This window comes from Stegodyphus dumicola, chromosome 1 (assembly GCF_044657685.1).
Source record: "Stegodyphus dumicola isolate Sdum_Otavi_A_Nest chromosome 1, ASM4465768v1".
NCBI lineage: Eukaryota > Metazoa > Arthropoda > Arachnida > Araneae > Eresidae > Stegodyphus > Stegodyphus dumicola.
The window spans coordinates 251,640,267-251,652,434 of NC_140768.1; positions in this window are offsets into that span (position 1 = coordinate 251,640,267).

Sequence of the window (12,168 nt, forward strand, 5' to 3'; positions counted from 1 at the left end):
GCTGAATAAAAATATCAGCGGCATAGAAATTTTCTGCAAGATGTCTTTCTAAAAAGACATTAAAATAATATTTGAAGACGAAAAGGCACAAGTGATAATAAAATCCTCTACAATGTGATTTTTTCAGAAGAAATTGTAAATGTCTTTAATCGATAAAAAGTTGTCGCACAATATGTAAAAATTATAATTTCTGTTATGCTATCAGATTACATATGAATGAATGTATTAACCATCAGAAATTCCACTGCATACCAATCAAATTGAAGGTGAAAAACGAATCTCTAAGCAGTAAGATATAAGAACTGAAAATATTAGAGTTGAGTTATAATACTCGCGCATTTTAACAGAAACAAATATTCCTATGAATTTTAAATAATAGAGTTTTTAATGTATTATTCTGGTACTGAACGTTACATACAGTTTTCATTCTTTTAAGTCAGAAAGCACTTGAAAATATCGTTGCTGAAATTTATGACCCGGTAGTCAGACTTGTAATTTTAGCACTTGCTTTCCAATGATGCATGTGCGTATTTTGAATCTCCTCCCACTCCAATTTAATAGAATGAATGCTAGAATTCGCTATTCTAGTAGCAACATAAGTGATGTGAATACTCACTCATTTTCAAATGTTATGATGTAACGTCAAAAAACGTTTAACTTCAAATGCTGAACTTATAATAAATCACTAAGGAAAATCAAATAAGGGGCAAATAATTTTCTTGATAGGAGCGAAAGTTATCTGATGCCAGCATATCATAATGAGGTTCTCTCACTAATTCATAATCTCATCATTCAAGAAGGATTCATGACATTTTTAATAAAACAACTATAATCTTCTCGGAAAACGCTGTGTTTTTTTTTTTCCCACCAAGAAAACATTGTAGCAAAAACATGAGATTGCATTATTTCTTTATCGTACAGAAACATACATTTATGATTACGTACCCTTAGAATATCATGTTATCCACAAATTAAAAAGGAACAGCACTCGCAATTTAGTCACCATGTTATTATCCCAGAAGGGCTATTAGTTTCCAAACGGCATTTTTGCGTTGTTTTACTATAAATGTCCGTTTCACTTTTGATATTGTTGCCACCAAATATTATCGCCTTGCATTATATTTAATGAAATAAAATAAATAAGAATCTACATGAATGTTTCTCGTATTGTGATAAAACAACGGTACCTAGAACCATCAGCGCAGCCTGTTATGATCATGAGACCAAATTGTTTGGTTGTAAAACTTTAACGAATTTTTTATTAACAAACTTAAGGATTTAAAAGTGAACAATGGCAACACAGTTCGAAAAAAAAAACATTTTTATTTCCAGCGCGCGAGACTCTGTATCGGAAAATTCTAAACATATGCTCATTTAAAAATTATTTTGCGATATTGCTGTTGAACTAAATTTCATGGTTTGAGTACGTAGAATATGATATTTAATAAATAAAGGTGACCTACAAAACGTTAAAAAACGCCCCTTTGAACGTAATTTAAAATCTAAAACCTTTCAGATTTTAATTTTTTATTTTTTTTATTCGTATTTATCTTGAAATGGCGAAGGTTTTGAGCGTAACACAAATAGCCAATTTAAATCCTCGTTGAAGAACGTGAGCAAATTCATCCAGTATAATTTAAGGAAGTTCACAATACCTCTCATCGATTCTGAATTCTATTGAAAATATATGCAATACTTTTAATAAGAAACATACGATATGGCTACCTCTAGCAGTATGGCTTTTCTTAAATAATGGGATCGCTCGTCACTCCAATTACTTTTCCAACGATTCTCAAAGATATTTACACAAAATTGGAAAGATTATTTTTTCAGTTGTAAACATAAATAATATTTTCAAAAAGTACTCATTTTGATTTCGATATTGTTTGATTTCTATGTAAACAAAATTCCTAAGCTGTTTGACCGTAACATTGGCAGATACGAAGACGACACTACCACGTTGTTGAAATTCGTAAAATAGTAACATTCCGTAAATGGTTTTTAAATGCCGTATATCATTCCATAATAAGTGGTGCATACTTCTGTTTTCATATAGGCAATTTCGTGTGCATAGTCAATTAATCAAGCAATCAACCTTCTTCCTGACATAAGCACATGCAGGGAGACAGATATGAACATCCTCATAAATGGAAATTAGCTGCGAGTTGTAACTTTGGTAATTACTCTAGGTTAGGACTTTGGTAATTACTCTAGGTTTGCGTACAATCATTTTGCTTAAATAAAGCTTGAAAGTATTTAAGCTTTAAACAGAAGATTTTCATGCTATTTTAAGAAGCTGAATAAGGCAGCAATTGTTTCGAGGCAAAAAATAAGCAATAATATTTATTTAGTTGTTTATGACAACAAAACACGCAAAAGAACAAAATAAAAGGTACTAGTAACTAGTAAAACACTTAGTGTAACGGGCAATAAATTTTGTAGGGCTGTAGCTTTGAAAGTTGAAAATAACCTCATTCTTCAGCTACTGAAGTAAAAATGGCTAAAAAGAAACGTATTTATGCGATAAATATTTGATTAAGTACTTAATCATTGTTGAGTAAACACATTGTTTTATTGTCATTATTACCTTTGTATTTGAAGAAGGAGATTCTCTTTAACTTTCAAAAGTATAGTCCTGTATTTACGATGATCCTTGCTGCTAATAATCAATATGTGCAATATTTCTTTTTTTCATTTTTCTGTGGTGTTCGTTTCTAATGTATTAGTTACTTTCCAAAACATTTTTCAAGATATTCGCTACTATAAATTTTTCTTTGAAGTTCGCTACAGTTATTACGGAGATTGCTTGCTTAGTTTTCAAAAAGCCATACATGTCTCTTAAGATGTCTCAAGCAGCCGCTTCAAGTTTCGTAGTTATTTTCTATTTACCTTTTATGTAAATATTAAATCATTCTTGCTCTTTTCTGTAAGTGGAGATTCATATTCCTTTAAATTAGAGCTGACATTTCCATGCTGACTTATATTTACGCGACACATTGTTTTTCTGAATTTTATATAATGCATTAAAGATATGCAACTCTCTGCAGTGTCTGCGCTTTTTTTAACACTATTTTACATTTCCATTTACAATTCTTATTTCTTATAAAATAAAAATGTTATACTAGTATATACGCTTTAATGTGCATAAAATATGTTCCTGAAAGCACAGTTATTGCATTGCTGTAATCATTATCTTACAATAAAGTTTCAACTTTACAGAAGAGAAAATGATTTAAAAACTGAAATCTCAGGTTTAGAGTCCAATTAAACACTTTTTTATAGGTTCTTAATAAGTTGTTTTTAAGTTCGTTTCGTTAGTCATAGCCATCAGCATTAGACATCTTGAGTACTGCCTATGGATTAGTTCAGAATGGGGGTTAAAATAATGCAGCATTGTACCTTATTGTTGTACCTTTGCTTGATCACCTTATTGTTTTAACCTAATTTCAGTTTTAAGAATTGTTGTTCTTATGACATCACAAATATAAAGTGTCATGAACTTACTTATTTGGATAGTTAAATTTTCTTTTGATCTCTTATAATATATGGAGCTCGAAAGAAATAAGGCGCTGTAATTATAGCCTTCAAAATATCCTCTTCAGATTTCCATCTACGGCACAGACCATTTAGTGGTTAGGGGAGCCTACTGCGGTACCGAAGCGCCTACTTTCGAATCCCATAGAAGGCATGGATATTCTTAAATGCATAGTGTCTTTGCGGCATGGGGGCACTCTAAACATACGGGGAATCGAAAGTCCTGTCGTGTAGTTTGTGGTAAGGGAAAGGGGTAAAAGACCCCGGAACACCTCCCGACTTGCTCTGCCTCAAAACTGGGGTGGAAAGTAGAAGTCCAACCTCCTTGAGGATATGACAACCATTCTTCCATGAAATTACAGGGGCAAGACAACAACCACAAATTCCACCTAAATTTTACTTCAAAAAAAGAGGGGATAGAATTTATATAAAAAGTATTGGTTTGCTTCTTTATTTGCTTGATAAAGTAACAAAATAAAATAACAAATAAAATATTCAAAATAAATAAAACACTCAAACTAAAAAAGGGTTATAACAAACCTTAGATATGATTTTCCAAAATTAATTATTTAAATTGATATGAAAAATAAGCAAAATGTAGGGGAAAAAATGTCATTTACCATTCCAATACGTTAATGAAAACCTATTTATCATTCCAAAATTCTCTGCGCTATTTGATTTGATGTATTAAGGATCGTCAATGCTCTAAACAAACAATAATAAAATATAAGCATTGACATCTATATTTTAGGAATTATTTAAAGATAAAATCTACAGAAATAGCGTTTTAAACAAAGCCAAAAATTTGGAAAATCTTGATGTATTTTAACATTTTGAGCCTAAAAGAAATCGAGACACGCCTGCTAGATATGAAAATCAGATTAACTAATAGTTTATCTTAGCAAAATATGATTCAGAATTCCTAAATATTTTAATTTAACAATTTTATTATTATAGCTAAAAAATAAAAAACATGTAGTGATAATTTTGACTTTTTATACGCATTAATTTATCATTAGGATACTTTTAGAAATACTAAACAGCTCCCATAAACATTTTGGAAACAAAATTGTCATATAATAGCAAATTTAATATTTAAGCCGCATAGAAGGAGAAAGATAACCCGTATCATAGTAGATAATTTCAATGCCCCATTTTAATCTTTATAATGTCGTTTCAATGTGCATTTTAATGATATTATTGTAAAGTTTCATCTTTATCGCAAGCAATAGAATGAAGGTAGATAAGACAAAGTACAGGCCAAAAAAGCGATAAACAGTCACTACAGAGAATTTGCTAGTGCGAACTTCAGTAACATTCACTGTAGTAACCTTTACATGACTCTATTATCCCTTATCATACGATGCCATCTATTCGTGGACAAAGCCAGCCGAAATCTTACAAAGGAATTTCGAATATCACCTCATTTCTGGGACTGCTGATGGATGAATAAGGTGGGTACATCTGCAGGATTATCTGTTGCTGTCAACCTCAGATTGTATCCAACTATAGTTGCATGGTTTTTTCAGTTGCCCATGCCACGTTCGGCAATCCATACCGGAAATGTCCAGTCAGCCATTTCGTACGATATACGGACTTCGGTTGTTCTCCGTATTATCCTAAAGGCAGCATATTATATGGTCGATATTCTGCAAATACTGTATTTCCTGGCGCATTTCCCCTAACATTTTAGCGCTAAGTTCTCAAAATTCTAAAAATATTCTCAATAATTTCATCCTTCTTCTGCTGTAAATTATTCTTCCTCTCCGAGGGCTAGATTTTAAAATGTATTCATTTGATTATTTTTATTTTTATTTAGTGTATTCAATTTGCACTAGCAATTTATTCATTTTATTTTCCCTTATATTTATTATTTGAAATTGTTCAGACACTTTGGTAACTGAGCCGCGGCCCAGTTATTGTGGATACCGGCTGAACATCCGTAAACTATTGTAATGGCAATAATATTATGTGTTCTTATCAGGGTATAGATTACTTTTAAAGAAATACTATTGCGATAGTTATCTGCAGTTTATCCACGACTACTTTCAATTTGTTATGCTCTTATTGTAATTATCTTAAATGTAATGATGTGACGCAGTACAAATAGGAACCACCCGTTTTTTTATCAATGAGACGAAAATACAATCTTCCCAAATAACCAATACATTTTTATTAAAAAATGAAACAAAGAGTTAAAACGCTCAAAACAAAAATGCTCGTAATCCACTGAAAAGGAAAGTAAAAATTATTGAAATAAATATGAAAATTTCAGCACCCTTAAAATGAGAAACAAATTTAAAAGTTTTGTTGAAATTTCCGTTCGAATAGAAAATCAATCGGAATTATGTTCTCCCATAATAACAGTCATAATCCAAATTGCTGCAATATATTGAGAAACATAAACTTATTCCTGCCATTAGATCTTGTAGCAATAGATGATGGAACGAGCATTAAAGAAGAATGCAGTACCTTAATGGAAAGAGGAGATCATAAAACGAAAGTGGCATTTCCAGTAAATATGCCATGCTTAACATAAAAGCTAGACGTTTCAATACGGAAATTGGTAATTATTTTTTCCTTCCTCATAATATTCATTGCTTCTTTCTGAAATAGGAAAATTAAATTTATTATTTTTTATTCTAAATCTTTGAGCGCAAAAGAAATGCTCAGAAAAATAATGGTTATAGTGCAGATAGTAAATGTTAGGAATGCTACTTAAACCTTCTGTATGGAGGCTTGTATCCGAGCTATTCGTAAAATAGGAAGGAATCTTAATTAAGAAAAAAACATATAAGCCTTTACACCTTTGTTACCATTCTCTGTAGAGTTAAAAAGTTCATAAAGATATAAGAATAAATAAATAATATGCAATCTTCAGATATTTCATGACAAGACACAGGTTGTAGTGCTTCACAACTTAATTTTCAATTAGAAATATATTACGTGTACATTGTACATATTTTATGTATGACAAATCAACAGTATATAATTAAAAGAGCAAAAACGTGGATTTTCTTGTAGTGTGTTCCTTATTTGATAGAATATAGCAAAGTATGAAAAGATTATCTAGTTGAGAGAAAAGTTACTTTCGGAAGGCTGTTTTAAGTGAAACTAGATCACAGATATATTATGCACGAAGACAACCATGCACATCCTCGAAAATTGAACACAGGCACAGGGGGGCTCATAATGTATTTATTATTTTGAATTGACAACCCTGCCAGAACGTTCGTGCGTATATGTCATATACTTCTATCCAGGAGAGTTTGAAATCAGACAATTAGTATATCACAGGCACTTGGCAGGCGCAGTTAAGAATTGCAACAGTGAAAGATTTCGTTCGAACAAGCTCTGTCACAGATATTCAGCACGCATCAATTACAACATGCATGAAACAATGACGATTGCCAAAATTTAGCGTACAACAGTTGGCGGGTAAAGTTTTATTCCAGAAAAGGAGGCGGAAATACATTCATAAATATACGCCGACATATATTTCCAAAATTATTTAATTTTTCCTCTTTGACGATTTATCTTTGCCATTCGTATTCCAGATTTGACAGCTCTGGTCTGCTTCTTCTAAGGTAACCTGAAGGATAGTGTCTTCGCACATTAGCTAATTCAAGAATGCCATTAATCGGGAAGTACAAGCTACTGTTCGGTACTTGCCGAGGTGCATTTAGAAAATCTTTCAGCATCACCTCGAACACGCGTTCAACCAGAGGAACGGGATTTAGAGGACATTATTTTCAAGGTACTGATGTCTATACTGACAAATGAATTAATCTTTGTTATAAGGTTATTGAAAGCAATCAAACATTTTATCTTGCAATTTAAGATTCATAGATATAATATTCGGCACAGTGGTCTTGCAAAACTTGGCCGCTAAAAGATTTGTGCCAGCAATGATTTCTTTTTTTCATCAATTATGCATGAGATTTAAGAATACTTCAACCGTAAAGTGTCAGTGTATTTCGAGGAAAAAACTCATGTGTTTATTAGAAATCTAGAAAGTAAAAATTAAACGTTTATTATTTTTCTTAAAGAAACGTAATTTTACAAATTCAAATTATACAATACAATTTAAATTATCCGAACATTAAAACTTTTAGAAAATATTTAAAAAAAAAGCTTAATGCTTAAGTGACCGACAAAAAGAAACAACAGATTATTTCCTTCTGTTTTATATGAGATTGTCAGAATGCAAATTTTGGTCAAAGCATTTGTGATTCTTTTTATAAATGTATCCTGAATAAATTTTCTGTTTTTGAAAGAAGTAAACTAAATTCGGTAAAATTTTAAGTGTATGTTAGATCTGTAGGTATATTTTAAAATATTTTTTATAATAAATATTCTTAATATATCGTGCAGTTGGCTTATAAATATACTTAAATATATAAATACTTTACTTTTTAAAATTATTTCTACTTTACTGAAATATTTACGGCTAGGATAACAGCGAAAAACATATTTTAAATGCATATGCTTCTGGCATGTTTCTTCCCTGGCCCACGTGATGTGACATTTTTTTCTACTTCGAATGCTACTTGATAATGTCATGCGAACATTTTTTTAGATTAATTCAGCTTGATGGCAGATCGTAAGAAGACTGATACTCCCTATTCGTATAAGATCGCTGCTGTTATATATTTTTACTGTCTAGCAAGATACATACTAATAATGTCTTCACGGGTGCATCGTTGTTCATCTACCTAGTGAATCCACATAAATTCAGTGTGCACGTGTTTTCTCTTTTATTCGAAAAAATAGATTCACTAACCGGATATGCTTGTCGACTATCCAAATTTTTAATGGTTGCGTTTCTTCATAACTTTCATTTTAGACAGATGGAAAAGGATTAACTTGTGCCAATGATTTCAGCAGTATTATCTTAATATTCGTTAGGTCACGTGTAACAGAGATCTCTTGTGAAAAATGTGTAAGTACCAGGGTGTTCCATTTGTTTATCTGCCATCTTTAAATTCATTAATACGTATTCGGAAGTAGTGATACTAAAAAATAAAAATAATTAATTCACTTGTGATATTTTTGGTTCTCGTCATTCTGGGTAAGTTTTTAATTATATGTTTCCTTTCTAGATATCACATGTATGGGTTATTGCGGACACAACGTAATCTTAGTATTAGTTGACGATTTAAGAATATAAAATGTTTTAACATTTTGCACCCAATTACATATTTCTCTCTACACAAAATAAAATGTCAATACTTTTTAATCCTGTGATTTTATTTTTTTTTTAACTTTTTCAAATTTTAATTGCAAACTTTCAAAAATTTCGAATTGTTAGGCTGCAATTTTTCTTTCAAACTTCTCTTATAGGATGTTAGACATTTACATTTCTTGCTGCCGTGGTGTTGAAAAATGACGTCGTTGAGCTGCACATCATAAGCTGGAGCAGCCGTACTCAAAATGCCTTCTTCCTTACACTGAAATAACTCTGTTGTCCAGTTGGATTCTTTCATGTAGTTGGCTTTCCTGTTCGACATTTCAATGTTCATGTTTCTTGCAATATGTGTACGATACTTTTATCCAGCCAAGCTTTCCGGTGTCAATAAACGAACTGTTGAACTGAAGGAGTTTGTTTCAACAAAGAGTTCATTAAAATTGGTTTAATACATTATGAAAAAACTGCATTATGGATCACATAAAATCAAAAAGAGCCTTTTTTACTTTATATTTTTTCTATCTTAAGAATTGTTTTTCAAAAAGCAAATGGTAATAATGCATTGATTAACTAAAAGCTTTGATAACTTTCAAATTTTGTTGAAATTGAAAGAACTATGCGAATTGAAATTTTTGATATAAGGTAAAGATTTTGTTAAAAATGAACAAAATGGAAAAATCGGAATACTGAAAGATTTCAGCGAATTATAAGTAAGTTTTGGGGTTAATTTTTACTATTCAAAGAAGATAATTTTAGTGGACTATCACTGATATTGACGAAATTCGTAATAATGATTTCTGAAGCTTGAGATTAAAATTAGTCATGGGCATATCCAGTATTCAAATTCAGACATTTTGTAGCGTTCGTTTTTTAATATCCCAAAATAAAATATCTCTGACTCACTATTGTAGTCCGTTTCGACAAAACCATGTCCGCGGTAGTATGACTTGAGATAAGAAATTTCATTTGTTTTTAGTATTTTAAAAGAGTCGCTGAGTACAGCATAAATTGATGAAAAATAGTTTGGATTTTAACCCTTAGAAAACCGAAGCCTTCACTAACCTGTATGCTTAAAATACCGCTCCTGTGCATTACCCGTCCTGACCATTTCCTCCCCTCTACATCCATTAAGGTACAAAGAGGTGTGATGATTATAAATGACATTCTTTCTGCTTCCTAAAAAAGATGCTTCCATTGGCATTTTAGGAAACGCTGTCTGTAACAAACTGATATAATGTATTTGGGAAACTACACATGCTCCTGCTTACCTTAGGGAGAGGAAAGAAAAGAACATCGCAGTTTCGGGCTTCTGACTCGGGCGTTTTGGCCTTTAAAAAGTTAAGTACTGTTTTTTAGCTCTCTGTAATTTTAGTGGAAATTCTTCAATGTATTAGATTACAATCTGAATTTTACAGGTTGCTTAAAAAACATAAAGTTTATGGAAACGAAAACAAACAGAAATTTTTCAAGAAATTTTTAGGCAATGAAAAACTTTAAACCTAGTTTCGAAAAAAAGAGAAAGCAATTTGTCATTCATTTTGGAAAGTCATAAGGTTAATCGATGCAGGTAAAAAAGCGTAGTGCCCTCACCATGATTCAAACCCGAACCCCCCCCCCAAACACACGTCGAATATACTTCCAGGCACAAAACGAAGGCGCGCGGAAAGAAGCAAGAAAATATCTTATAACTTTCAAAAACCAAACTAGTAGATTTTAATTCTACTAAAATATTTCCAGGACTATTCTTCTTATCTTCGCACTAGAGTCCACAGTTAAGTGAACTATTAATATTTTAACTCTGGTTACGAAGAATATATATTCACTTGCACTTACAATCATTTTCCTGCCATTAAGCAGCATCAGTGTCAGATATTATGGTCTCGATTATGTGTGTATTATCGTATAATATCTATGGGAACATTACCTCCTAAACAAAGTGGCGGATGAAGAGGAAATCTTGTTCTTTATCATAATTTCAAAGTTATATTTCTTAGAATAAATAAGGAAAAGAAAAGAAATAGCTATTCATAGATACCTTAATATATTATTTAAACAGTAGGAAATGTATCATATTTAGCTCCAGCCAATCGAAGATGACTGAAGATAAAAAAAAAGTCGCATGACACGATTTGTGAGCAGATGCAATTCTAATAATTAATTCTGATATCACCAACGAGGAGCAACAATCTCAGCAACGCGAAACCTCAGAATTCCAAATTCCCAAGTTAAGCAGTCTTCATACAGAATTCTCAAAACTATTACTGACAAGCACTATTCAGAATACACCCCCCACAGTGATGAAAGTACGTCTTATACGGAATGCAACAATCATACTAATTGCTGAACTAAGCTCGCGAACAGATAATTTTCAACATTATTTCATGACGGAACATTATTTCATGCAGTTAGCAAGAGAAAGAAATTTTTGAAGCAATATTGTAATTTTCAGTAACGCGGCAATGGTCACAAAACGCGCAACGAAATGTCCACACTATCATTTAGTAGTCAAATTTGGAAATATTTAACCAAATGTGTTGTGGCTTCCAAAATTCAACAAACAATATAGTAAGTCTGGTCTACTAGCCGCCGAGCGGCAAAATCACTGAACTCTGGTACCTGGGTCCAGGGTTCGAATCTCGAAAAATAGGCTGGATGCATGGGCGTTCTTGTAGTTTTCCTTATATATACCTGGGATCCACCAGCGACTGAGTGGTAAAGTCGCTGAACATTGGCAGTTCAGTCCGACATTCGAATTCTGCGAGCAGTCTGGCTGCAAGGGCGGTTTCCTGGTTTCCCCCCATGTGTAACGTATATACGAGCCAGTTTCCCTTAAAATGTCCTCCACGAAGGCATCATTTCCTTTAGGCATGTAGCCCTCGAAGCTTTGCAGTAAATCATTAACCAAACCTATCTATATGTGTAACGTGGATGCTTGGCAGTTTCCCTTAAAAGTCCCCCACGGGGAAAAACCTTTTCTTTGGCAGATACCAATGCATGCATCGTCATAGCCAAATTCTATGCTTACATGTAGATCAACGGTCTTCATCCCTAACGAGATATTATTACATTTCGGATGATATATGCGTATAATATAACAAATGGAAAATTATTAAATATCATAGACAGCAGAACTTGTAGGTATTTCAGTATTACGTAATACAAATTATGCAAAAATTTTGAATGAATTCAAAAATACTACACTAATTCAAAGCAAGATAAAATATCAACAAGGAATTAAATTAACTACTAAGCTAAAAAAACAAGTAATGTACAATTTTATTAATTTTAAGCAAATAATTATCTATTGTTTGCTGCAGGAAGAATCATCCTATCACTAATTTTACTTTCATAGAATTTGCAGTTACGAAAAATGATATGCAGAATACATATTTAGTTTGAATTAATCTGAGATGTAAAATATGCCATTTTACAAATAATTTTACCAA